This window comes from Pseudophryne corroboree, chromosome 11 (genome assembly GCF_028390025.1).
Source record: "Pseudophryne corroboree isolate aPseCor3 chromosome 11, aPseCor3.hap2, whole genome shotgun sequence".
Lineage (NCBI taxonomy): Eukaryota > Metazoa > Chordata > Amphibia > Anura > Myobatrachidae > Pseudophryne > Pseudophryne corroboree.
The window spans coordinates 123,453,470-123,480,174 of NC_086454.1; the positions used below are offsets into that span (position 1 = coordinate 123,453,470).

Genomic DNA, 26,705 nt, shown 5'->3' on the forward strand with positions numbered 1-26,705 from the left:
ACAATGCTCTAAGCCAGGCGGAACTTCTCCTGCAAGGAAAGCCGGTGTTGATTCAGTCGGACAACATCACGGCGGTCGCCCATGTAAACAGGCAGGGCGGCACAAGAAGCAGGAGTGCAATGGCAGAAGCTGCCAAGATTCTTCGCTGGGCGGAGAATCACGTGATAGCACTGTCAGCAGTGTTCATCCCGGGCGTGGACAACTGGGAAGCAGACTTCCTCAGCAGACACGATCTTCATCCGGGAGAGTGGGGTCTACATCCAGAAGTCTTCAACATGTTAATAGACCGTTGGGAAAGACCAATTGTAGACATGATGGCGTCTCGCCTCAACAAGAAACTGGACAAATATTGCGCCAGGTCAAGAGATCCACAGGCAATAGCTGTGGACGCACTGGTAACTCCTTGGGTGTACCAGTCAGTGTATGTGTTTCCTCCTCTGCCGCTCATACCAAAGGTATTGAAGATCATACGGCAAAGAAGAGTAAGAACAATACTAGTGGTTCCGGATTGGCCGAGAAGGACTTGGTATCCGGAACTTCAAGAGATGCTCACGGACGAACCGTGGCCTCTACCTCTGAGAAGGGACCTGCTACAGCAGGGTCCCTGTCTTTTTCAAGACTTACCGCGGCTGCGTTTGACGGCATGGCGGTTGAACGCCAGATCCTAAAAGGGAAAGGCATTCCAGAAGAAGTCATTCCTACCTTGATTAAGGCACGGAAGGAAGTCACCGTGAAACATTATCACCGCATTTGGCGAAAATATGTAGCGTGGTGCGAGGATCGGAGGGTTCCGACGGAGGAATTCCAACTGGGTCGTTTCCTACATTTCCTGCAATCAGGATTATCTATGGGTCTCAAATTGGGATCCATTAAGGTTCAAATTTCGGCCCTGTCAATATTCTTCCAAAAAGAATTGGCCTCTGTCCCTGAGGTCCAGACTTTTGTCAAGGGAGTACTGCATATACAGCCTCCTGTGGTGCCTCCGGTGGCACCGTGGGATCTAAATGTAGTTTTAGATTTCCTCAAATCCCATTGGTTTGAACCATTGAAAAAGGTGGATTTGAAATATCTCACATTGAAAGTGACTATGTTACTAGCCCTGGCCTCTGCCAGGAGAGTATCTGAATTGGCGGCTTTTTCTTATAAAAGTCCTTATCTAATCTTCCATTCGGATAGGGCAGAACTGCGGACTCGTCCGCATTTTCTCCCTAAAGTGGTATCAGCATTTCATCTGAACCAACCTATTGTGGTGCCTGCGGCCACTAGCGACTTGGAGGACTCCAAGTTGTTGGACGTTGTCAGAGCCTTAAAAATATACATTGCAAGGACGGCTGGAGTCAGAAAATCTGACTCGCTGTTTATATTGTATGCACCCAACAAGTTGGGCGCACCTGCTTCTAAGCAGTCGATTGCTCGTTGGAGTTGTAACACAATTCAACTTGCACATTCTGTGGCAGGCCTGCCACAGCCTAAAACTGTAAAAGCCCACTCCACAAGGAAGGTGGGCTCATCTTGGGCGGCTGCCCGAGGGGTCTCGGCATTACAACTCTGCCGAGCAGCTACGTGGTCGGGGGAGAACACGTTTGTAAAATTTTACAAATTTGATACCCTGGCAAAGGAGGACCTGGAGTTCTCTCATTCGGTGCTGCAGAGTCATCCGCACTCTCCCGCCCGTTTGGGAGCTTTGGTATAATCCCCATGGTCCTTTCAGGAACCCCAGCATCCACTTAGGACGATAGAGAAAATAAGAATTTACTTACCGATAATTCTATTTCTCGGAGTCCGTAGTGGATGCTGGGCGCCCATCCCAAGTGCGGATTATCTGCAATACTTGTACATAGTTATTGTTAACTAATTCGGGTTATTGTTAAGGAGCCATCTTTAAGAGGCCCTTTCTGTTGTCATACTGTTAACTGGGTTTAGATCACAAGTTGTACGGTGTGATTGGTGTGGCTGGTATGAGTCTTACCCGGGATTCAAAATGCCTCCCTTATTGTGTATGCTCGTCCGGGCACAGTACCTAACTGGAGTCTGGAGGAGGGTCATAGGGGGAGGAGCCAGTGCACACCACCTGACCTAGTAAAGCTTTACTTTTTTGTGCCCTGTCTCCTGCGGAGCCGCTATTCCCCATGGTCCTTTCAGGAACCCCAGCATCCACTACGGACTCCGAGAAATAGAATTATCGGTAAGTAAATTCTTATTTTTTTTTACATTTATTTTTCCCTGTCCCTGTGTCCAAGTGATCTGGGGGTGAGCTGCAGTCCAAGTAATCTTGCCCAGAGCACTTGGACTGCAGCTCACCCCCAGATCACTTGGACTGCAGCTCACCCCCAGATCACTTGGACTGCAGCTCACCCCCAGATCACTTGGACTGCAGCTCACCCCCAGATCACTTGGACTGCAGCTCACCCCCCAGATCACAAGGGGAGAGCTGCAGTCCAAGTGATCTGGGGGGGAGCTGCCCAGACACTTACCACCAAGCACAAACCCCCCCCCCCCCCTGTAGGCAACTCCAACATCAGGTCCCGCCGCTGCCCCCCCTCCGCGCTCCTGAAGTGGCAGGCAGCTCCACTGTAGTGTCGGGTCCCGCCGCAGCTTGACCTCAATGCCTATGGGTGATTGGACAGCGGATCCGCCGTCCAATCACATCTGCCTCGCTGACAGGGGCAGGTTTTCCCTGTCAATGACGCACTGGCATATGTGCCGCTTCCCCCGCAGTTTTTTAATGGGCTTTTACAACCCTGTGCCTGGCCCCGCCCCCCTTTCTCTCCCATTCCAATTGTTAACGGGAGGCACTGCTATCTGTGCCTCCCAAAGTGATTTAAAGATTTAAAATGCTTATCATAATATAAAGAGATTACTTATGACACAGAATATGTGTCATAAGTATCTTCTTTATATTATTTTAATCATTAATGGCAGGGGAGGCACTGCCTCCTACCTCCCGACTACACGTCCCTGCTTTGTGGGCCCCCGTAGTAGGATCTTGAAAGGGCAGCATCGAGAGGATAGGGAGACGCGGAGCTGCAGGGAGGGGATAGGGAGACGCTGGGCGGCAGGGAGGGGATAGGGAGACGCAGGGCGGCAGGGAGGGGATAGGGAGACGCAGGGCGGCAGGGAGGGGATAGGGAGACGCGGGGCTGCAGGGAGGGGATAGGGAGACGCGGGGCTGCAGGGAGGGGATAGGGAGACGCAGGGCTGCAGGGAGGGGATAGGGAGACGCAGGGCTGCAGAGAGTGGATAGGGAGACGCGGAGCTGCAGGGAGGGGATAGGGAGACGCGGGGCTGCAGGGAGGGGATAGGGAGACGCGGGGCTGCAGGGAGGGGATAGGGAGACGCGGGGCTGCAGGGAGGGGATAGGGAGACGCGGGCGGCAGGGAGGGGATAGGGAGACGCGGAGCTGTAGGGAGGGGATAGGGAGACGCGGGGCGGCAGGGTGGGGATAGGGAGACGCGGAGCTGCAGGGAGGGGATAGGGAGACGCGGGCGGCAGGGAGGGGATAGGGAGACGCGGAGCTGTAGGGAGGGGATAGGGAGACGCGGGGCGGCAGGGTGGGGATAGGGAGACGCGGAGCTGCAGGGAGGGGATAGGGAGACGCGGGGCGGCAGGGAGGGGATAGGGAGACGCGGGGCGGCAGGGAGGAAGGGGATAGGGCGACGCGGGGTAGGAGGGAGGGGATAGGGAGACGCGGGGCGGCAGGGAGGGAGGGGATAGGGAGGCGCGGGACAGTAGGGAGGGAGGGGATAGGGAGACGCGGGGCGGCAGGGATGGAGGGGATAGGGAGGCGCGGGACGGCAGGGAGGGAGGGGATAGGGAGGCGCGGGACGGCAGGGAGCGAGGGGATAGGGAGACACGGGGCGGCAGAGAGGGAGGGGATAGGGAGGCGCGAGACGGCAGGGAGCGAGGGGATAGGGAGACACGGGGCGGCAGAGAGGGAGGGGATAGGGAGGCGCGGGACGGCAGGGAGTGAGGGGATAGGGAGACACGGGGCGGCAGAGAGGGAGGGGATAGGGAGGCGTGGGGCGGCAGGGAGGGAGGGGATAGGGAGACTTCTCTTGCCTTTCAGATGCAGTAGACATCACCATCCGCAGCGTCTCCCCTCTGCCCATTCTTCCTGGGGCTTCCGGCTGCAGTACTGACGATAATGTTAGGGGGAGGGCTCGTCGATGGCAGTCAGAGGGGAGAACTTGAAGTGCTGTCTCCTCCGCATAATGCGACAGCCCTGCCCCTGCTCCTCCTCTCTAAAAATTAAATTTTGCTAGTTAAATGGTAAACAAACGGGGCGGCCGCGGCGAGGGTCTAGCCTGCCACAGCCGTCAGTCACCTCACCAACGCTAGTGTATTGCTTTCCCCTGCTCCCTGTCTCTAACAGAAATTGACTTTGCTGCGCGTATGAGAGAGTAGGTCAGGAGACGGGCGCCGCACAAGCGCACAGACAGCATGTCAGTGCTGACGGCGCCTGGGACGAGTGTTAGGCTGTCAGTGGGCGGCGCCCGTCTCCTGACCTGCTCTCTCATACGCGCAGCAAAGTCAATTTCTGTTAGAGACAGGGAGCAGGGAAAGCAATACACTAGCGTTGGTGAGGTGACTGACGGCTGTGGCAGGCTAGACCCTCGCCGCGGCCGCCCCTGTCTGGGCTTACTTATCAAAATATATATTTTTTTTTTGGTAAAATAGATTTAAGTGGAGCCTGCCGCCCTCCAGTGGCCAGCGCCCATAGGCAGCTGCCTAAAGCTGCCTAATGGTAGCGCCGGCCCTGTATGTATGTAACATCAACTATACTGGTTACAACAAACCTGGTGAAGATTTGGAGTACACTATGTAGAGTGTAGACAAAAATGATTACACACTGACAGCAAATAGATCATCAAGACTTTATTGACGTCAGTACTTTGTAGGTCCACCATGTGCAGTGATTTCTGCAGATAACCTCCTTGGCAAACTGTCCACAAGTTCCTAAACAAAGGTATGGTATGTTTTGCCATTCCACCTTAAGTACAGTGACCAACTGGGACACTGAAGAAGGTCGAGTCAGCCTAGAATGCACCCGTCGCCCCAATTCGTCCCAGAGGTTCGCAATGTGGTTAAAACCTGAACTCTGAGCTGGTCAGTCCATCCGGGTTACTGATTATACCAGTCTAGCCTCACCCTGAAACATGACATTGCGCAGCTTAAGATGATCCCCTTTACAAACTCGGTTAGCTCCTACCAGCAAGCCATTTTGTTAGCAAATTATCTAATCAATGCCCATCTACCCAGTTTATACCTTCACAAACACAGGTCTGCTTCAGGAGCACGGGATCAGTACGTAATCCCGCTGGACGGGATCCCGGCGGTCGAAATACAGACGCCGGAATCCCGACCACACAATCCCGACAGGGGTGGCGAGCGGAACGCAGCCCCTTGCGGGCTCGCTTCGCTCGCCACGCTGCGGGCACGGTGCCTCGCTACGCTCGGCACACTATTATATTCTCCCTCTATGGGTGTCGTGGACACCCACGGAGGGAGAATATGTCGGGATTGTGGCGGTCGGGATTCCGGCGTCGGTATTTCGACCGCCGGGATCCCGTCCAGCGGGATGTTGACCGCATGCCATTTTGCTTGTGCAGAAGGGGGGTGGGAGGATTTACTTTTGTCTATATAGTGTTTTGTGGGCCCTCCCATTAGACTGTATAATAGAGAAATGGAAAACAATTAAACAGCGCTCAAAGAATAAACAAGTATATCACCAATCCTTTGGATAAATTAATTCTCTTGTTCCCAAAATTCTCTTTAGCAGCTCAAATAATGGGTTCAGAAGAAATCAAAAGAGAAAGGGATACATAGTGATGTACAGTTTTTAATACAAATTTCTCTGACATCCTAGTGGATGCTGGGAACTCCGTAAGGACCATGGGGAATAGCGGCTCCGCAGGAGACTGGGCACAAAAGTAAAGCTTTAGGACTACCTGGTGTGCACTGGCTCCTCCCCCTATGACCCTCCTCCAAGCCTCAGTTAGATTTTTGTGCCCGGCCGAGAAGGGTGCACACTAGGGGCTCTCCTGAGCTTCTTAGTGAAAGTTTAGTTTTAGGTTTTTTATTTTCAGTGAGACCTGCTGGCAACAGGCTCACTGCATCGAGGGACTAAGGGGAGAAGAAGCGAACTCACCTGCTTGCAGAGTGGATTGGGCTTCTTAGGCTACTGGACACCATTAGCTCCAGAGGGACCGAACACAGGCCCAGCCTCGGAGTCCGGTCCCAGAGCCGCGCCGCCGGCCCCCTTACAGAGCCAGAAGCAAGAAGAGGTCCGGAAAATCGGCGGCAGAAGACATCCTGTCTTCACCAAGGTAGCGCACAGCACTGCAGCTGTGCGCCATTGCTCCTCAGCACACTTCACACTCCGGTCACTGAGGGTGCAGGGCGCTAGGGGGGGGCGCCCTGAGCAGCAATAAAAACACCTCGGCTGGCGAAAATACATCACATATAGCCCCCAGGGCTATATGGATGAATTTTAACCCCTGCCAGATTCCACAGAAAAACGGGAGAAAAGGCCGCCGAGAAGGGGGCGGAGCCTATCTCCTCAGCACACTGGCGCCATTTTCTCTCACAGCTCCGTTGGAGGGAAGCTCCCTGGCTCTCCCCTGCAGTTACTACACTACAGAAAGGGGTTAAAAAAGAGAGGGGGGCACTAATTAGGCGCAGTATAACAATACAGCAGCTATAAGGGGAAAAAACACCTATATAAGGTTATCCCTGTATATATATAGCGCTCTGGTGTGTGCTGGCATACTCTCCCTCTGTCTCCCCAAAGGGCTAGTGGGGTCCTGTCCTCTATCAGAGCATTCCCTGTGTGTGTGCTGTGTGTCGGTACGTTGTGTCGACATGTATGAGGAGGAAAATGATGTGGAGGCGGAGCAATTGCCTGTAACAGAGATGTCACCCCCTAGGGAGTCGACACCTGAGTGGATGAGCTTATGGAAGGAATTATGTGACAGTGTCAGCTCTTTACAAAAGATGGATGACATGAGACAGCCGGCGACTCAGCCTGTGCCTGTCCAGGTGTCTCAAAAGCCATCAGGGGCTCTAAAACGCCCGTTACCGCAGATGGCAGATACAGATGCCGACACGGATACTGACTCCAGTGTCGACGATTAAGAGACGAATGTGACTTCCAGTAGGGCCACACGTTACATGATTGAGGCTATGGAAAATGTTTTTACACATTTCTGATAATACCAGTACCACTAAAAAGGGTATTATGTTGGGTGAGAAAAAACTGCCTGTAGTTTTTCCTGCATCTGAGGAATTAAATGAAGTGTGTGATGATGCGTGGGTTTCCCCCGATAAAAACTGTTAATTCCTAAAAAGTTATTAGCATCATACCCCTTCCCGCCAGAGGATAGGGCACGTTGGGAAACACCCCCTAGGGTGAATAAAGCGCTCACACGCTTGTCTAAACAGGTGGCACTACCGTCCCCGGATACGGCCGCCCTTAAGGAACCTGCTGACAGAAAGCAGTAAAATATCCTAAAATGTATATACACTCACACGGGTGTGATACTGCGACCAGCAATCGCCTCAGCCTGGATGTGCAGTGCTGGGGTGGCTTGGTCGGATTCCCTGACTGACAATATTGATACCCTAGATAGGGACAGTATATTACTGACTATAGAGCATTTAAAAGATGCATTTCTATATAGACGTGATGCACAGAGGGATATTTGCCGACTGGCATCAAGAGTAAGTGCGCTGTCCATTTCTGCCAGAAGAGGGTTATGGACAAGACAGTGGTCAGGTGATGCTGATTCCAAAAGGCATATGGAAGTATCGCCTTATAAAAGGGAGGAGTTATTTGGGGTAGGTCTAACAGACCTGGTGGCCACGGCAACGGCTGGGAAATCCACATTTTTACCCCAGGTAGCCTCTCAACATAAGAAGACGCCGTATTATCAGGCGCAGTCCTTTGGGTCCCATAAGGGCAAGCGGGCAAAAGGCTCCTCATTTCTGCCCCGTGGCAGAGGGAGAGGAAAAAGGCTGCAGCAAACAGCCAGTTCCCAGGAACAGAAGCCCTCTCCCATTTTCTGCCAAGTCCTCAGCATGACGCTGGGGCTTTACAAGCGGACTCAGGCACGGTGGGGGCCCGTCTCAAAAATTTCAGCGTGCAGTGGGCTCACTCACAGGTGGACCCCTGGATCCTTCAGGTGGTATCTCAGGGGTACAAATTGGAATTCGAGACGTCTCCCCTTCGCCGTTTCCTAAAGTCTGCTTTACCGACGTCTCCCTCCGACAGGGAGGCGGTATGGGAAGCCATTCACAAGCTGTATTCCCAGCAGGTGATAATCAAGGTACCCCTCCTACAACAGGGAAAGGGGTATTATTCCACGCTATTTGTGGTACCGAAGCCGGACGGCTCGGTGAGACCTAATTTAAATCTAAAATCCTTGAACACTTACATACAAAGGTTCAAATTCAAGATGGAGTCACTCAGAGCGGTGATGGCAAACCTGGAAGAAGGGGATTATATGGTGTCTCTGGACATCAAGGATGCTTATCTCCATGTCCCAATGTACCCTTCTCACCAAGGGTACCTCAGGTTTGTGGTACAGAACTGTCACTATCAGTTTCAGACGCTGCCGTTTGGTTTGTCCACGGCACCCCGGGTCTTTACCAAAGTAATGGCCGAAATGATGATACTCCTTCGAAGGAAGGGAGTTTTAATTATCCCTTACTTGGACGATCTCCGGATAAGGGCAAGATCCAGGGAACAGTTGGTAGTCGGGGTAGCACTATCTCAAGTAGTGTTGCGGCAGCACGGTTGGATTCTTAATATTCCAAAATCACAGCTGATCCCGACGACACGTCTTCTATTCCTAAGGATGATCCTGGACACAGTCCAGAAAAAGGTGTTTCTCCAGGAGGAGAAAGCCAGGGAGTTATCCGAACTAGTCAGAAACCTAGTAAAACCAGGCCAAGTGTCAGTGCATCAGTGCACAAGGGTCCTGGGAAAAATGGTGGCTTCCTACGAAGCAATTCCATTCGGCAGATTCCACGCAAGAACTTTCCAGTGGGACCTGCTGGAAAAATGGTCCGGATCGCATCTTCAGATGCATCAGCGGATAACCCTGTCACCAAAGACAAGGGTGTCTCTCCTGTGGTGGTTGCAGAGTGCTCATCTTCTAGAGGGCGCAGATTCGGCATTCAGGACTGGGTCCTGGTGACCACGGATGCCAGCCTGCGAGGCTGGGGAGCAGTCACACAGGGAAGAAATTTCCAGGGCTTGTGGTCGAGCCTGGAGACATCACTTCACATAAATATCTTGGAGCTAAGGGCCATTTACAATGCCCTAAGCCAAGCAAGACCTCTGCTTCAAGGTCAGCCGGTGCTGATCCAGTCGGACAACATCACGGCAGTCGCCCACGTAGACAGACAGGGCGGCACAAGAAGCAGGAGGGCAATGGCAGAAGCTGCAAGGATTTTCCGCTGGGCGGAAAATCATGTGATAGCATTGTCAGCAGTGTTCATTCCGGGAGTGGACAACAGGGAAACAGACTTCCTCAGCAGAAGTCTTCCACATGATTGTAAACCGTTGGGAAAAACAAAAGGTGGACATGATGGCGTCCCGCCTAAACAAAAAATTGGACAGGTATTGCGCCAGGTCAAGGGACCCTCAGGCAATAGCTGTGGACGCTCTGGTAACACCGTGGGTGTACCAGTCAGTGTATGTGTTCCCTCCTCTTCCTCTCTTACCAAAAGTACTGAGAATTATAAGACGGAGGGGAGTAAGAACTATACTCGTGGTTCCGGATTGGCCAAGAAGGACTTGGTACCCGGAACTTCAAGAGATGCTCACAGAGGACCCGTGGCCTCTACCTCTAAGAAGGGACCTGCTCCATCAAGGACCCTATCTATTACAAGACTTACCGCGGCTGCGTTTGACGGCAGGGCGGTTGAACGCCGGTTCCTGAAGGAAAAAGGCATTCCGGATGAAGTCATCCCTACCCTGATCAAAGCCAGGAAGGATGTAACCGCAAAGCATTATCACCGCATTAGGCGAAAATATGTTGCGTGGTGCGAGGCCAGTAAGGCCCCGATGGAGGAATTTCAACTAGGTCGATTCCTGCATTTCCTGCAAACAGGAGTGTCTATGGGCCTAAAATTGGGGTCCATTAAGGTTCAAATTTCGGCCCTGTCAATTTTCTTCCAGAAAGAACTAGCTTCAGTTCCTGAAGTTCAGACGTTTGTAAAAGGGGTACTGCATATACAGCCTCCTTTTGTGCCTCCAGTGGCACCTTGGGATCTCAATGTAGTTTTGGGGTTCCTAAAGTCACAATGGTTGGAACCACTTGAATCTGTGGAGTTAAAATATCTCACATGGAAAGTGGTCATGCTGTTGGCCCTGGCCTCGGCCAGGCGCGTGTCAGAATTGGCGGCTTTATCCTGTAAAAGCCCTTATCTGATCTTCCATTCAGACAGGGCGGAATTGAGGACTCGTCCTCATTTTCTCCCTAAGGTGGTTTCAGCGTTTCATCTGAACCAACCTATTGTGGTACCTGCGGCTACTAGTGACTTGGAGGACTCCAAGTTGTTGGACTTAGTCAGGGCCCTGAAAATATATGTTTCCAGGACGGCTGGAGTCAGAAAATCTGACTCGCTGTTTATCCTGTATGCACCCAACAAGCTGGGTGCTCCTGCTTCTAAACAGACTATTGCTCGTTGGATTTGTAATACAATTCAGCTTGCACATTCTGTGGCAGGCCTGCCACAGCCAAAATCTGTAAAAGCCCATTCCACAAGGAAGGTGGGCTCATCTTGGGCGGCTGCCCGAGGGGTCTCGGCTTTACAACTTTGCCGAGCAGCTATTTGGTCAGGGGCAAACACGTTTGCTAAATTCTACAAATTTGATACCCTGGCTTAGGAGGACCTGGAGTTCTCTCATTCGGTGCTGCAGAGTCATCCGCACTCTCCCGCCCGTTTGGGAGCTTTGGTATAATCCCCATGGTCCTTACGGAGTCCCAGCATCCACTAGGACGTCAGAGAAAATAAGAATTTACTTACCGATAATTCTATTTCTCGTAGTCCGTAGTGGATGCTGGGCGCCCATCCCAAGTGCGGATTGTCTGCAATACTTGTACATAGTTATTGTTAACTAAATCGGGTTATTGTTGTTGTGAGCCATCTATCCAGAGGCTCCTCTGTTATCATGCTGTTAACTGGGTTCAGATCACAGGTTGTACGGTGTGATTAGTGTGGCTGGTATGAGTCTTACCCGGGATTCATAAATCCTTCCTTATTGTGTACGCTCGTCCGGGCACAGTATCCTAACTGAGGCTTGGAGGAGGGTCATAGGGGGAGGAGCCAGTGCACACCAGGTAGTCCTAAAGCTTTACTTTTGTGCCCAGTCTCCTGCGGAGCCGCTATTCCCCATGGTCCTTACGGAGTTCCCAGCATCCACTACGGACTACGAGAAATAGAATTATCGGTAAGTAAATTCTTATTATAATCGTTATGGTAGACTTACCGTTGCTAACGCTATTTCTCCTAAATCCACAGGATAACATTGGGATATGAGGTAGCTAAAGTGGATTGTCACCAAATGATCAAAGCTTTTGGCCTTCCAGCATGCAATGGACCCGTCCCTATATCCCTGCCTCCTGGCTCAGGCAAATCGGTTGTTTTTCCAAAGCTCAAGGCAGGAGCATCATAGAGAGCCATGTGGCTGCCTCACATATCTGTTCTGCTGAATTACCATGTTGTGCTGCCCATGATGGACCTACCTTACGAGTAGAGTGAGCAGAAACATTAGCCGCAATAGGGAGATCAGCTTTAGAATATGCTTCTGAAATCGTCATCCGAAGCCACCTCGTCAGTGTCTGCTTATCAGCAGGCCATCCTCTCTTGTGAAATCCGGAGAGAAAGAAGACAGTATATGTTTTTCTGATTGCACTGGTATGATCCACGTAGATCTTTAAGGCACGGACTACGTCCAACGATGAAGACCGGGACTACAATTTCTTCATTAAGGTGGAATTTAGACACCACCTTAGGAAGATACCCAGATTTGGTTCTGAGAACCGCTCTATCTGGAGTAAAAAAAAACAGAAAAGAAGGGCAACATAACAAAGCCCCTAAATCTGAAACTCTTCTAGCTGAAGCAATAGCCAGTAGAAAGAGAACTTTAGCTGTCAACAATTTAAGATCCACTTGTTTTAGTGGTTCAGTTGGGGCAACTTGAAGGGCCTTTAGGACTAAACTTAAGTCCCAAGGCACAGTAGGAGGAACAAAAGGAGGTTGAATGTGCAGCATTCCCTAGAAAAAAGTGCGCACATCCTGTAGGTTAGCAATTTTCTTTTGAAACCATACAGTCAATGCTGACACTTGCCCTCTCAAGGAAGCCACCCGTAGACCTTTGTCCATTCCTGCCTATAGGCATGCTAAGCCTCTGGAAGCTCTAAACGACCTAGGGTCAAATTTCCGGTCACTGCACCATTGAATATAGGCTTGCCATATTCGGTGATAAATGCGAGCTGAGGAAGGTTTCCTTGCACTGAGCATTGTTTGAATTACCTGTTGTGAAAATCCCCTTGCTTTTAGGATGGAAGTCTCAAGAGCCATGCCGCCAAAGACAGTCCATCCAGGTGCTTGTGATAGCAAGGACCCTGAGATAGTAGATCTGGATGTTGAGGGAGTAGGAATGTAGCCTACATCGACATCCTCTGCAGATCTGTGTACCAATGTCTTCTGGGCCAAGCCTTGTTTTACCTTTCGCATTACCCTGGGTAACAGGGTGATTGGTGGAAACACATAGGCCACACGAAAGTCCCATCTCATTGACAGGGCATCCACAAAGGTCGCTTTGGTATCCTTTGTTCTTGACCCATATGTGGGAACTTTGGGGGTCATTCCGGCCCGTTCGCACGCAGCGGTTTTTTGCTGCGGTGCGAACAGGTATGGAATACGCATGCGCGGCGGCCGCTGTGCGCGGCGGGTTACGTTGCGGCTACGACGGAAGCGGTCGCGGAGGTGACCGCTAAGAAGATTGACAGGAAGGAGACATGGCAGTGCGGATCCGTATCGTTGGCGACCATTTTCGGGGAGTGGTGAGTAAAATGCGGGCGTGTCCAGGACAACGGAGGGCGGAGGTGTGACGTCAAAGCCGTGCCCATCATCGCTGGATCCATCGCGCAGGGTAAGTATGTCCAGGGCTGGTTTACTTCTGCTTGATTTTTTTTTTTTTAGCTTAGCAGGGCTGCACAAGCGATCGCAGCCCTGCTAAGCTAAAATACACTCCCCCATAGGCGTGGACTATTGATCGCAGCAGCAGCTAAAAGTTGCTGGCTGCGATCAACTCGGAATAACCACCTTTGTTCTGACGTGACGCCATAAGATCTGTCTCCGGTAACCCCCATTTCTCTTACATCCTAGAGGATACTGGGGACTCCGTAAGGACCATGGGGAATAGACGGGCTCCGCAGGAGACATGGGCACTAAAAAGAACTTTAGGTATGGGTGTGCACTGGCTCCTCCCTCTATGCCCCTCCTCCAGACCTCAGTTTATTACTGTGCCCAGAGGAGACTGGGTGCACTACAGGGAGCTCTCCTGAGCTTCCTGAAAGAAAGTATTTTGTTAGATTTTTTATTTTCAGGGAGACCTGCTGGCAACAGGCTCCCTGCATCGTGGGACTGAGGAGAGAGAAGCAGACCTACTTAAATGATAGGCTCTGCTTCTTAGGCTACTGGACACCATTAGCTCTAGAGGGAGTCAGAGCGCAGGTCACCCCTAGCGGTTCGTCCCGGAGCCGCGCCGCCGTCCTCCTCGCAGAGCCGGAAGATAGAAGCCGGGTGAGTATAAGAAGATAGAAGACTTCAGAGGCGGCAGAAGACTTCAGATCTTCAATGACGTAACGCACAGCGGTAACGCTGTGCGTCATTGCTCCCACACAGAACACACACACAGAGCACACTGTGGGGTTTGGGGGGGGGGGGGGGGGGGAGGGCCTGGGCAGCAATGTATACCTCTAGGACTGGCTATGATTAGATTTACACTATTTAGTGGTATTTCAGAGTTTCCCCGCCAGTTTGTTTTAAAAAACCGGGACTGGGGGGCACTCACCAGCGCCATTTTCTCCACAGCACACGCTGAGAAGCTGGCTCCCCGGACTCTCCCCTGCTGATCACCGGTGACAGAGGGTTTTAAAGAAGGGGGGGGGGGGGGCACATAATTTGGCGCAGTGAATATATATATATAAAAAGCGCTATATCTGGGTAAATTTTTGTTTTTCCAGGGTTATTGGCGCTGGGTGTGTGCTGGCATACTCTCTCTCTGTCTCTCCAAAAGGCCTTGTGGGGAAACTGTCTCCAGATAGAGCTTTCCCTGAGTGTGTGGTGTGTCAGTACGTGCGTGTTGGCATGTCTGAAGCGGAAGGCTTTCCTAGGGATGAGGTGGAGCGCATGAGTGTGGTGTCGCCGTCGGCAACGCCGACACATGACTGGATGGATATGTGGAATATTTTAAATGCAAATGTGAATTTATTGCACAAACGTTTGGACAAAGCAGAGTCCAGGGACGGTACGGTGGGTCAGACCCTACCTTTCCCTATGTCACAGGGGCCTTCGGGGTCTCAAAAGCGCCCACTTTCTCAGATAGTTGACACAGATACCGACACAGATTCTGTCTCTAGTGTCGATTATGATGATGCGAGGTTGCAGCCAAAGTTGGCAAAGAGTATTCATTATATGATTATTGCTATATAGGATGTGCTGCATATTATAGATGACCCCGCGGTGCCTAATCCTAAAATCCACATGTTTAAAGAAAAGAAGCCTGAGGTTACTTTTCCACCTTCCTTTGAATTAAATGAGTTATTTGAAAGTGCTTGGGAAACTCCAGATAAGAAACTGCAGATTCCCAAAAGGATTCTTATGGCGTACCCTTTCCCGATCAAGGACAGGATACGGTGGGAATCCTCCCCACGGGTGGACAAGGCGTTGACGCGCCTTTCCAAAAAGGTGGCGCTGCCCTCAGGGATCCTGCTGACCGCAAGCAGGAAACTACCTTGAAGTAAATTTACACACATACCGGTACATTACTCAGACCGGCAATAGCGTTGGCTTGGGTTTGTAGCGCGGTACTAGCGTGGACTGATACCTTATCTGCTGATATGGATACGATGGATAAGGAAACTATTTTATTGACCCTGGGCCATATTAAGGATGCGATCCTTTATATGAGAGAGGCTCAGAGGGATATAGGCATACTGGGGTCCAGAGCGAACGCTATGGCGATTTCTGCCAGGCGAGCACTGTGGACCCGACAGTGGACGGGTGATGCAGACTCGAAACGGCATATGGAGGTTTTACCTTACAAGGGTGAGGAGTTGTTTGGGTAAATCAACTTTTTTACCTTATGTTTCCTCACAGCCTAAGAAAGCGCCATATTATCAGAAGCAGTCCTTTCGGCCGCATAAATCCAAGAGAGCACGGGGATCTTCCTTTCTTGCCAGAGGTAAGGGCAAGGGGAAAAAGCTGCCAGCTACAGCTAGTTCCCAGGAGCAGAAGTCCTCCCCGGCTTCTACTAAATCCACTGCATGACGCTGGGTCTCCGCGGGTGGAGTCCGCTCCTGTGGGGGCACGTCTTCATCTGTTCAGCCAGGTCTGGGTTCATTCTCAGGTGGACCCCCGGGCAATAGACATTGTTTCTCAGGTGGACCCCCGGGCAATAGACATTGGAATTCGAAGAGGTGCCTCCTCGCCGTTTTTTCAAATCGGCACTGCCGACTTCTTCCCCAGAGAGGGAGGTAGTTTTGGCAGCAATTCAAAAGTTGTGCCTTCAACGAGTGGTGGTCAAAGTTCCCCTGCAGCAGCAGGGGATGGGCTATTACTCAACCCTGTTTGTGGTCCAGAAACCGGACAGTTCGGTCAGACCAATTCTGAATTTAAAATCCTTAAACCTATACTTAAAGAGGTTCAAGTTCAAGATGGAATCGCTCAGGGAGGTCATCGCAAGTCTGGAAGAGGGAGATTATATGGTGTCCCTAGACATAAAGGATGCATACCTTCATGTCCCCATTTATCAACCTCATCAGGTGTTCTTGAGATTTGTAGTGCAGGATTGTCATTACCAATTTCAGACGTTGCCGCCCCGAGGATTTTTACCAAATTAATGGCAGAGATGATGGTGCTCCTGCGCAAGCAGGGTGTCACAATTATCCCGTACTTGGACGATATCCTGATAAAAGCGAGATCGAGAGAACGATTGCTAGACTGCGTATCACTCTCCCTGAGGGTGTTACAAAAACACGGTTGGATTCTAAATCTACCAAAGTCACAGTTAGTTCCAACGACTCGATTGCCTTTTTTAGGCATGATTCTGGACACGGAACAAAGGAGGGTCTTTCTCCCGACGGAAAAGGCCCAGGAACTTCAGAGCTTGGTCAGGGACCTGCTGAGGCCGGACAGGGTGTCGGTACATCACTGCACTCGAGTGCTGGGAAAAATGGTGGCGTCTTACGAGGCCATTCCATTCGGCAGGTTCCATGCCAGGACTTTTCAGTGGGACGTTCTGGACAAGTGGTCGGGGTCACATCCACAGATTCATCAAATGATCCACCTGTCCCCCAGGGCCAGGGTGTCTCTCCTGTGGTGGCTACAGAGTTCTCACCTTCTAGAGGGTCGCAGGTTCGGCATCCAGGACTGTGTTCTGATGACCACGGACGCGAGCCTCCGAGGATGGGGAGCAGTCACACAGGGAAGAAACTTCCAGGGTCTGTGGTCAAGCCAGGAAGCTTGTCTACACATCAACGTTCTGGAATTAAGGGCCATATACAACGGCCTTCGTCAGGCGGAGACCTTACTTCAAGGTCTACTGGTTCTAATTCAGTCAGACAACATCACAGCAGTGGCTCGTGTAAACCGCCAAGGCGGCACGAGGAGCAGAGTGGCAATGGCAGAAGTCTCAAGGATTCTTCGATGGGCGGAGAGTCATGTAAGCTCTCTGACAGCAGTCTTCATTCCGGGAGTGGACAACTGGGAATCAGACTTCCTAAGCAGACCCGATCTGCATCCAGGAGAGTGGGGACTTCATCAAGAAGTCTTCGCAGAGATTGTAAGTCAGTGGGGACTGCCTCAAATAGACATGATGGCTTCACGCCTCAACAAAAAACTTCCGAGATATTGCGCCAGGTCAAGGGACCCTCAGGCGTTTGCAGTGGACGCACTGGTGACACCGTGGGTGTTTCAGTCGGTCTATGTGTTCCCCCCTCCTCTTCTCATCTCAAAGATACTGAGAATCATAAGGCGAAGAGGAATTCGGACAATTCTCATTGTTCCAGATTGGCCTCAAAGGGCCTGGTATCCGGATCTGCAGGAGATGCTCACCTCTTCCTCTCAGGGAAGACCTGTTACAACAAGGGCCCTGTCTATTCCAGGACTTACCGCTACTGCATTTGACGGCATGGCGGTTGAACGCAGGATCCTAGCGGAGAAGGGCATTCCGGAGGAGGTCATTCCTACTCTGATAAAGGCTAGGAAGGAGGTGACATCGAAACATTATCACCGTATCTGGAGGAAGTATGTGTCTTGGTGCGAAGCCAAGACTGCTCCTCCGGCAGAATTCCATCTGGGCCGTTTTCTCCACTTTCTACAAACTGGAGTGAAATTAGGCTCCATTAAGGTTCAGATTTCGGCCCTGTCCATTTTCTTACAAAAGGAATTGGCTTCTCTTCCAGAAGTCCAGACTTTCATGAAAGGGGTGCTGCATATCCAGCCTCCTTTTGTGCCCCCGGTGGCACCATGGGACCTTAACGTGGTGTTACGATTCCTTAGGTCTCACTGGTTTGAGCCTCTTCAGACAGTTGAATTAAAGTATCTCACCTGGAAAGTGGTCATGCTATTGGCCTTGGCGTCGGCACGGCGAGTGTCGGAGTTGGCGGCTTTGTCTCACAAAAGCCCTTACCTGATTTTCCATGTGGATAGAGCTGAGTCCTCAATTTTTGCCTAAGGTGGTTTCTTCTTTTCATATGAACCAACCTATTGTGGTGCCTGTGGCTACAAGGGACGTGGAGGATTCCGAGTCCCTGGATGTGGTCAGGGCATTGAAAATTTATGTGGCCAGAACGGCTCAGGTTAGGAAAACATAGGCCCTGTTTATCCTATATGCAGCCAACAAGGTTGGCGCTCCTGCGTCTAAACAGACTATTGCTCGCTGGATCTGTAACACGATTCAGCAGGCTTATTCTACAGCTGGATTGCCATTACCGACTTCGGTAAAAGCCCATTCCACTAGGAAGGTGGGCTCTTCTTGGGCGGCTGCCAGAGGCGTCTCGGCGTTACAGCTTTGCCGGGCAGCGACTTGGTCGGATTCAAACACTTTTGCAAAGTTCTACAAGTTTGATACCCTGGCTGAGGAGGACCTCATGTTTGCTCAATCGGTGCTGCAGAGTCATCCGCAATCTCCCGCCCGTGTTGGAGCTTTGGTATAATCCCCATGGTCCTTACGGAGTCCCCAGCATCCTCTAGGACGTAAGAGAAAATAAGATTTTAAACCTACCGGTAAATCCTTTTCTCCTAGTCCGTAGAGGATGCTGGGCGCCCGTCCCAGTGCGGACTAAATTCTGCAAGACTTGTTTATAGTTTGCTTACATAAGGGTTATGTTACAGTTTTAATCAGTCTGGGGCTGATGCTGTTTTGTTTCATACTGTTAACTGTTTCGTATATTCCATGTTATACGGTGTGGATGGTGTGGGCTGGTATGAATCTTGCCCTTAGATTAACCAAAATCCTTTCCTCGTACTGTCCGTCTCCTCTGGGCACAGTTTCTCTAACTGAGGTCTGGAGGAGGGGCATTGAGGGAGGAGCCAGTGCACACCCATACCTAAAGTTCTTTTTAGTGCCCATGTCTCCTGCGGAGCCCGTCTATTCCCCATGGTCCTTACGGAGTCCCCAATATCCTCTTCGGACTAGGAGAAAAAAATTACTGGTAGGTTTAAAATCTTATTTTGTCTACTAGAATTTGGAAGACCTCTGGGTGTAATGCACATTCGTGTGCATGAATGGTTTGTTGACTGAGAAAATCTGCTTCCCAGTTTAGGACTCCCGGAATGGACACTGCGGACAAGGCTGGATGATGAAGTTCTGCCCACCTTAACGTGTGACTTACCTCGTTCATTGCATTCTGGCTGCGAGTTCCTCCCTGATGGTTGAGGTACGCTACTGCTGTTGCATTGTTCGAGTGGATTTGGACTGGTTTTCCCTGAAGGATGTCCTTTGCCTGAATAAGTGCCATATATATGGCCCGAAGTTCCAATATATTTATTGGCAGGCAACTTTCTTCCTTGGTCCACTGCCCCTGGAAGCAACTCCTTCCTGACACCGCTCCCCAGCCCTGAAGAATGGCATCCATTGTCAGAATTTCCCAGTCCGATATTCCAAAGGGTTTCCCTTTTTCCAGATGGGATGTCTGTAGCCACCAGGCTAATGACCTCCTTACTTCCAGAGGAAGGACCATACTCTGCGTTTTTATTGTCTGATGAAAACCATTCCATTTGGAAAGGATCAGACGTTGCAGAGGCCTCAAATGGAACTGAACATACTCCACCATGTCGAATGTTCACACCATCAACCCCATCACACGCATTGCGGCGTGAATGGATACCCTTTGACTGTGTAGCAGCTCCTGAATCCTTGACTGTATTTTGGATATTTTGTTCAGAGGTAGAATTACTCTCTGAAGACCTGAATCCAGCACAGCCCCCAAATGAGTCATCTGTTGTGACAGAACCAGGGATGACTTTTCTCAATTTATGAGCCAACCGTGTCTCTGTAAACAAACTATTGTCTGTTGCAGATGAAACTTAAGCAATTCCTGAGACTGTGCCAGGATTAAGAAGTGGTCGAGGTATGGAAAAATCCTTATCCCCTGCTGATGGAGATAAGATGCCATTACCACCATCATTTTGGTGAATACTCTGGGAGCTGTGGCCAGTCCAAATGGTAGGGCCTTAAACTGAAAATGATGCTGGAGGATAAGAAACCTGAGATGGCGTGGATGGGACAATGCTATAGGAACACGTAGGTAAGCATCCTGGATATCCAGGGATACCATAAAATCCTCTGGCTCCATGGCCAAAATAATGGAACGTAAAATCTCCATATGAAACCGAGGCACCCAAATGTACTTGTTCAGCAGTTTGAGGTTGAGTATGGGCCGGAACAACCCATTTGGCTTCTGGACTAGAAACAGGTTGGAATAAAAACCTTATTCTCGTTGCACAGGAGGAACTAGAATTATCACTCTTGACTGAAGCAACTTCTGAACTGCCTCTTGCAAAGCCCTGGCCTTCGTTTCCACTAAAAGTGGACCTTTGAGGAGGGTGTTTCTTGAAAGCAATCGCATAACCGTGAGATACCGCTTCTTGCACCCAGGCATCTGTGGTAGATTACTGCCAGATCTGTGCAAACTGAAGAAGTTGGCCTCCTACCCTGGGGTCCCCCAATTGGAGGCCTGCACCATCAAGCTGATGGCTTATCTTCTGATTTGGAAGCCGGCCCTCTGGTAGCCCAATGCTTTTTAGTCTTACCAGACTTGTCTAATGGACACTGTTTACCATAACCCTTTCCTTTTGCTTTTCCTTGTGTCCGAAAGGGCCGAAAAGCTGGAAATCCAGGTTTGGCTTTGTGTGTGGAAGGAAACTTTACTTTCTTGGAATTTGCTTCTGACTCCAAAATACTGTTTAATTCTTTACCAAAAAGAATATCTCCAGTAAAAGGCAAAGACTCCAGAACCTTCTTAGATTCTGAGTCAGCTTTCCAGGGGGGTAATTCAGACCTGATTGCTCGCTAGCGTTTTTTGCAGCGCTGCAATCAGGACAGAACTGCGCATGCGTATGCACCGCAATGCGCAGGCGCGTTGCACAGGTACAAAGTGGATTGCCGCTCAGCGTTGGGTTTGTGCGAAGAATCCATTCGCACGGGCGATCGCAAGGAGATTGACAGGAAGAAGCCGTTTGTGGGTGGTAACTGACCGTTTTCTGTGAGTGGTTGGAAAAACGTAGGCGTGTCCATGCGTTTGCAGGGAAGGTTCCTGATGTCAATTCCGTTCCCGGACAGGCTAAAGTGTTCGCAGCGGCTGAGTAAGTCCTGGGCTACTCAGAGACTGCACAAGATCCGTTCGTACAGCTCTGCTACACATGCGTTTGCACACTTGCAAAGTGAAAATACACTCCCCTATGGGCGGCGACTATCTGTTCGCAGCAGTGCAAGAAACCCCTAGCAAGTGATCAGGTCTGAATAAGGCCCCATGTACGTAGCCGCTCTGCGAGCGGCTTCTGCTGAGGCTGATGCCTGAGAGGCAATTGTACCCATATCCAAAGCTGCTTCTTCCATAAAAATAGCCACCTGTTTGATATGTGCAATATGGGAATTTTGCTCTGTAGATGCCATTTAAATATCATCCTCCAATGCATCAGCCCAGGCTGTCACTGCTTTTGCCATCCAGGCTGAAGCCATGGCTGGTCTTAAGATTGCCCCAGACAAAGAGAAAATGTTTATTAGAAAACCATCTATTTTCCTATCCGTGACATCATTTAATGATGTTGAAGGCAGAGGTTGAGGTAATGTAGATTTTCGCACAAATCGAATGACATGCCTATCTACTTTGGGAGCCACCTCCCTTTTTAAACAGTCCCCAGCCGGAAAAGGATAATGGGAATTCCATTTCTTTGGAATCATAAACTTCTTACTGGGCATAACCCAGGCCTCTTGCATAATCTCCGTCAACTGATCTGACCCAGGAAACTCAGTCCTAACTGTTTAACACAGGTGCCTTAGATTTTAACAAAGGCTCTGCTGCTTCCTCGAAGGATAGAATGGCTTTCATAGCACTAATTAGCTCAGGTATGTCCACTGAGCTGAGGCCTTCATCCTCGCCTCTGTATGCAATGAGTCCTCATCCTCAGACGAGTCCTCTTCTGAAACATGTGTAGACTGTGAAGATGTTGTTTCATGTCTATGGGATTTACTTACCACCGGCCTTTTAGCCTGTTTTTGTTGAGAGGCTGCCAATTCCTGTGCTGGATGTGATAAACCCCACATGGAATGTTGCATGTAAGGGTTAATAGGGTAACCTATCCCTGGTATAGGAGCTGGCACTATCCGCTCAGCTATACAGGATAATGCCTGTGCAAAAGTAGCCCATGGAGGTTCAACTTGAACCTGTGCCTGCCTCTGATTATATAAGAGGCTTTGGTGAAAGCTAAAACAATTTGCACATAATCCATTTTGAACCAGATCCTGAGAAGTTAACCCAGCTTTGCAAGACGAATATGAAATGAGTGTTGGTGCTGCTGTGGAGTGTGTATCCTCCTCACCTTTGCCTCTCTTAGGGTGTGAACACACGGTGACATTTTTTCTTCCGATTCTGACTATATAGTCAGAATCGGAAGAAAAGTTAGTGCAGATTGCAAGGTGAAAGTCACCTTGCGATCCCGGTTCGATCCCGATGTGCGGTCCCGCCAGGTCGGCATCGCATGAAAAGACAGACTGTGCAGGCAAGTCAATCCTTGCTAGATCGGTGTACTATCTAGTTCATCTCACATGTCAATGACATCTCACATAAGCCAAAATCGTAAGCACACATAGGCCCTCATTCCGAGTTGATCGGTCGCAAGGCGAATTTAGCAGAGTTACACACGCTAAGCCGCCGCCTACTGGGAGTGAATCTTAGCTTCTTAAAATTGCGACCGATGTATTCGCAATATTGCGATTACTAACTACTTAGCAGTTTCAGAGTAGCTTCAGACTTACTCTGCCTGTGCGATCAGTTCAGTGCTTGTCGTTCCTGTTTGACGTCACAAACACACCCAGCGTTCGCCCAGGCACTCCCACCGTTTCTCCGGCCACTCCTGCGTTTTTTCCGGAAACGGTAGCGTTTTCAGCCACACGCCCCTGAAACGCAGTGTTTCCGCACAGTAACACCCATTTCCTGTCAATCACATTACGATCGCCGGAGCGATGAAAAAGCCGTGAGTAAAATTACTTTCTACATAGCAAAGTTACTTGGCGCAGTCGCAGTGCGAACATTGCGCATGCGTACTAAGCGGATTTTCATTGCGATGCGATGAAAAATACCGAGCGAACAACTCGGAATGAGGGCCATAGTCCATATCTCAAGAAAAGTTAGTCAAAATCGGTGGTGCTGGGCTCCGGGGAGTTCAAGGGAAATCGCAAGTGAAAATCGGGCATAGCAAGGATCTCACCGTGTGTACACACCCTTAGACATGATAAATAAATCACACACCTGTACAATGTTACTATTACAATTTGTGACTGCAATCACTTTAAATTTTGTTAAAGTGACATACTATCTGATCCCTCCCTGCTTTGCACCAGCATTGAGGATCGGAATACACAGAAGACTGACAGAATTATTAGTAAAATTACAATAGTAACTAGTTACACTAGTAATCAGTCACAGGTTGTACATTAGTATAATAAGCAATTTGAGCACATAATCAACTACAGATACATTTCAAGTATATAGGAGAAACATATTACTGTGTTACCTTATAACATATTCAGTCGCACAGCGAAAGAAACAGCAGTAATAGTTTACAGACTCATATGCATCAGGCACTAATCCAACTATTCGTACTCAAAGGTAGATAGAGGGGGTCATTCTGAGTTGATCGCTAGCTGCCGTTGTTCGCAGCGCAGCGATCAGTGAAAAAAACAGCTAATATGTGCATGCACCGCAATGTGCACGCGCGACTTACGGGTACAAAGAGCATCGTGGTTTTGCACAGGTTCTCAGCAAAGCTTTCAGTCGCACGGCCGAACGCAGGAAGATTGACATGAAGTGGGCGTTTCTGGGTGTCAACTGACCGTTTTCAGGGAGTGCTTAGAAAAACGCAGGCGTGTTGGGAAAAACGCAGGCGTGGCTGGGTGTGTGACGTCAATAGCCGTCCCTCCGTCGTTAGAATCAACGCACACGAAGAGTAACTACAAGGCTGGTCTTGTTTTGCACAAAATGATTTTGCAGGCGCTCTGCTGCACAAGCGTTCGCACTCCTGCAAAGCTAAAATACACTCCCCGGTGGGCGGCGACAATGCGTTTGCACGGCTGCTAAAAGTAGCTAGTGAGCGATCAACTTGGAATGACCCCCTCAGTGCTGTATCACCCGGCTCAGGAGAGTGGAATACAGGGAGACTCCACCCTGCTTCCAGGATCGATCAATACGTTAGTGAACGCTGAGTGGATCCAGACGCTATTAGTGTACACAATCGCCCCATGAACCTGCAGTGAACACAGACACCCAAGTGAACACTGACACATCAGCCATACAGCTGCCTATGCTGCGACTGGGTCCTTTTAGATACACAGCGTCTCAGATGGAAGCAGGAACTCAGTTCATGGTGGGAAACTCTGAGGAAACTGGTCATGAACCGGGGGGAGGGGCGACCAAGGGAGCATCTTACTCCCAACTGCTGACATCAACCCTAGGGATCGCAGCCTCATACTACCCCTGGAGCCTATGATCCCTGAGGCCTAGCGCTGGTGCACCCGAGGTGGCAGCCACGTCAGCGACTGTTCGGTAGTCTCCATCCCGAAACAATGCAGCTGTGTCTCGCGTTTCGCCTACTAAGCGGAGCCGTTGCCTTACCTTCTCCCCGTCCTCCAGTCACAGCCTGGTAACGTCTGCTGGACTTGCTAGTACATCCTACACAGACGCCCGCCTAAACAGCACTGTACACGTGGGTAAGTGTTGTCGGCGGGGAGTTGTTGGAGCAACTCTTTCCAAGGTACGTATTAGACTCTTTTTAGAAAGATCGATCAAAAAAACATAGTTAGACTATAAAAATAAAATAAAAAAGCTTATGGCTGCTAAAAACCAGCAACCCATTGACCATGGTCTGGCTCCTGCCGCACCAAACAAAAAACTGATTTGCCTGAGCCAGGAGGTGGGGATATAGGGATGAGCCCGTTGCATGCTGGGAGGCCGAAAGCTTTGATCATTTGGTGCCAATCCGCCGGAGAAAACATGAATAACATCCAAAATGTAACTATAATAAAAAAGTGATGTCAGAAATTAAGCATTCATCACACACACAGGATCTGTGAATGGATGGAGAGCAAACAATTACCGGCTGGTGTGTCAACGGTCAGATGGCAGTCCTACAAAAGCGTACGTGGGATACAATCCCCTCAGCTCAGATTCCGGGTCCCTCACTGCAACGGGTCCACAGTCGCCACTGGATTTATTCAGTAGCAGTATGCTGCACGTCCCTCATTTGGGTGTGATATGTTAGATAGATTAGACTTAGTTCGACAGTGTCTAGGTCGACCACTATTGGTCGACAGTAAGTAGGTCGACAGGGACTCTAGGTCGACATGAGTTTTTTTACTTTTTTTGGTGTTGTTTTCTCCGTACAGTGACGATTAACCCCAATTAGTGCACGGTGTCCCCTCGCATGGCTCAGTTCATCATTGCAGCCTATCCAGATTCACTGGTACAGCCAATACCAGTTATCCTGAAGGGCTGCTCAGTTCATCATTGCAGCATATCCAGATTTACCGGTACAGCCAATCCTAGTGATCCTGAAGGGATGCTCAGTTCATTATTGCAGCAAACCCAGATTCACCTGTATAGCCAATCTCAGTGATCCCGAAGAGCTGATCCTGCAACTCCATTGCAGCATTACCCAATTTGCTGGTACAGCCTATCCCAGCCTTCCTGAATAGCTCTCCTGCAACTCCATTGCAGCATTACCCAATTCGCTGGTGCAGTCTATCCCAGCGTTCCAGTAAAGCTGCTCCTGCAAATCCATTTCAGCATTTCCAGATTCACTGGTTTATTTCAGTGATAGTATATCCTCAGTGTGTTGAACTTTCCAGCTATTCTATTGCACTGGTTCATCCCAGTGTTCCAGTTTCCCATATAGCTGGTACCACACCACCAACCCAGTGGGCTCAACCTAGGGCCTAATTCAGACCCGATCGTCTGAAAAAATGCAGGCGTCAAATCCGGACACGAATAGGCTGAAGTGATCGCAAGCGCTGAGTAGGTTCAGAGCTACTCTGAAACTGCACAAACTGTTTTTGCAGAGCTCGGCTGCACATACGTTCGCACTTCTGCTAAGCTAAAATACACTCCCCAGTGGGCGGCGGCATAGCGTTTGCACAGCGAGCGATCAACTCGGAATGACCCCCAAAGTCCCTTATGGTGCATATTTTGCTATTGACCTCTATTTCACTTATTTTATTTCCGGCCCCACATATTAAGCCCCACACAGTAATGCCCCCTACACCATATTATGCCACACACTGCAATGCCCTTGATACATTATATCCCCATTTTACACATTACGGCAGGCAAGAGTCCCCATTTTACACATTACAGCAGGCAAGAGTCCCCATTTTACACATTACGGCAGGCAAGAGTCCCCATTTTACACATTACGGCAGGCAAGAGTCCCCATTTTACACATTACGGCAGGCAAGAGTCCCCATTTTACACATTACGGCAAGCAAGAGTCCCCATTTTACACATTACGGCAAGCAAGAGTCCCCATTTTACACATTACGGCAAGCAAGAGTCCCCATTTTACACATTACGGCAAGCAAGAGTTCCCATTTTACACATTACGGCAGTCAGAGTCCCCTTCTACAACGAAAGAGAGAGAAAGTTATACTTACGTTTGCAGCGGCCCTCCCGCTTTTCGGCCTGCCTCTTCCT

At 50.0% G+C, this 26,705-nt stretch overlaps 1 protein-coding gene across 1 annotated transcript in view; it reads left to right on the top strand.

Moving 5' to 3' along the window:
• DEAF1 (DEAF1 transcription factor) overlaps positions 1–26,705 on the top strand; it is a 143,948-nt gene that overhangs the window by 33,319 nt on the left and 83,924 nt on the right. The window lies entirely within an intron of this gene.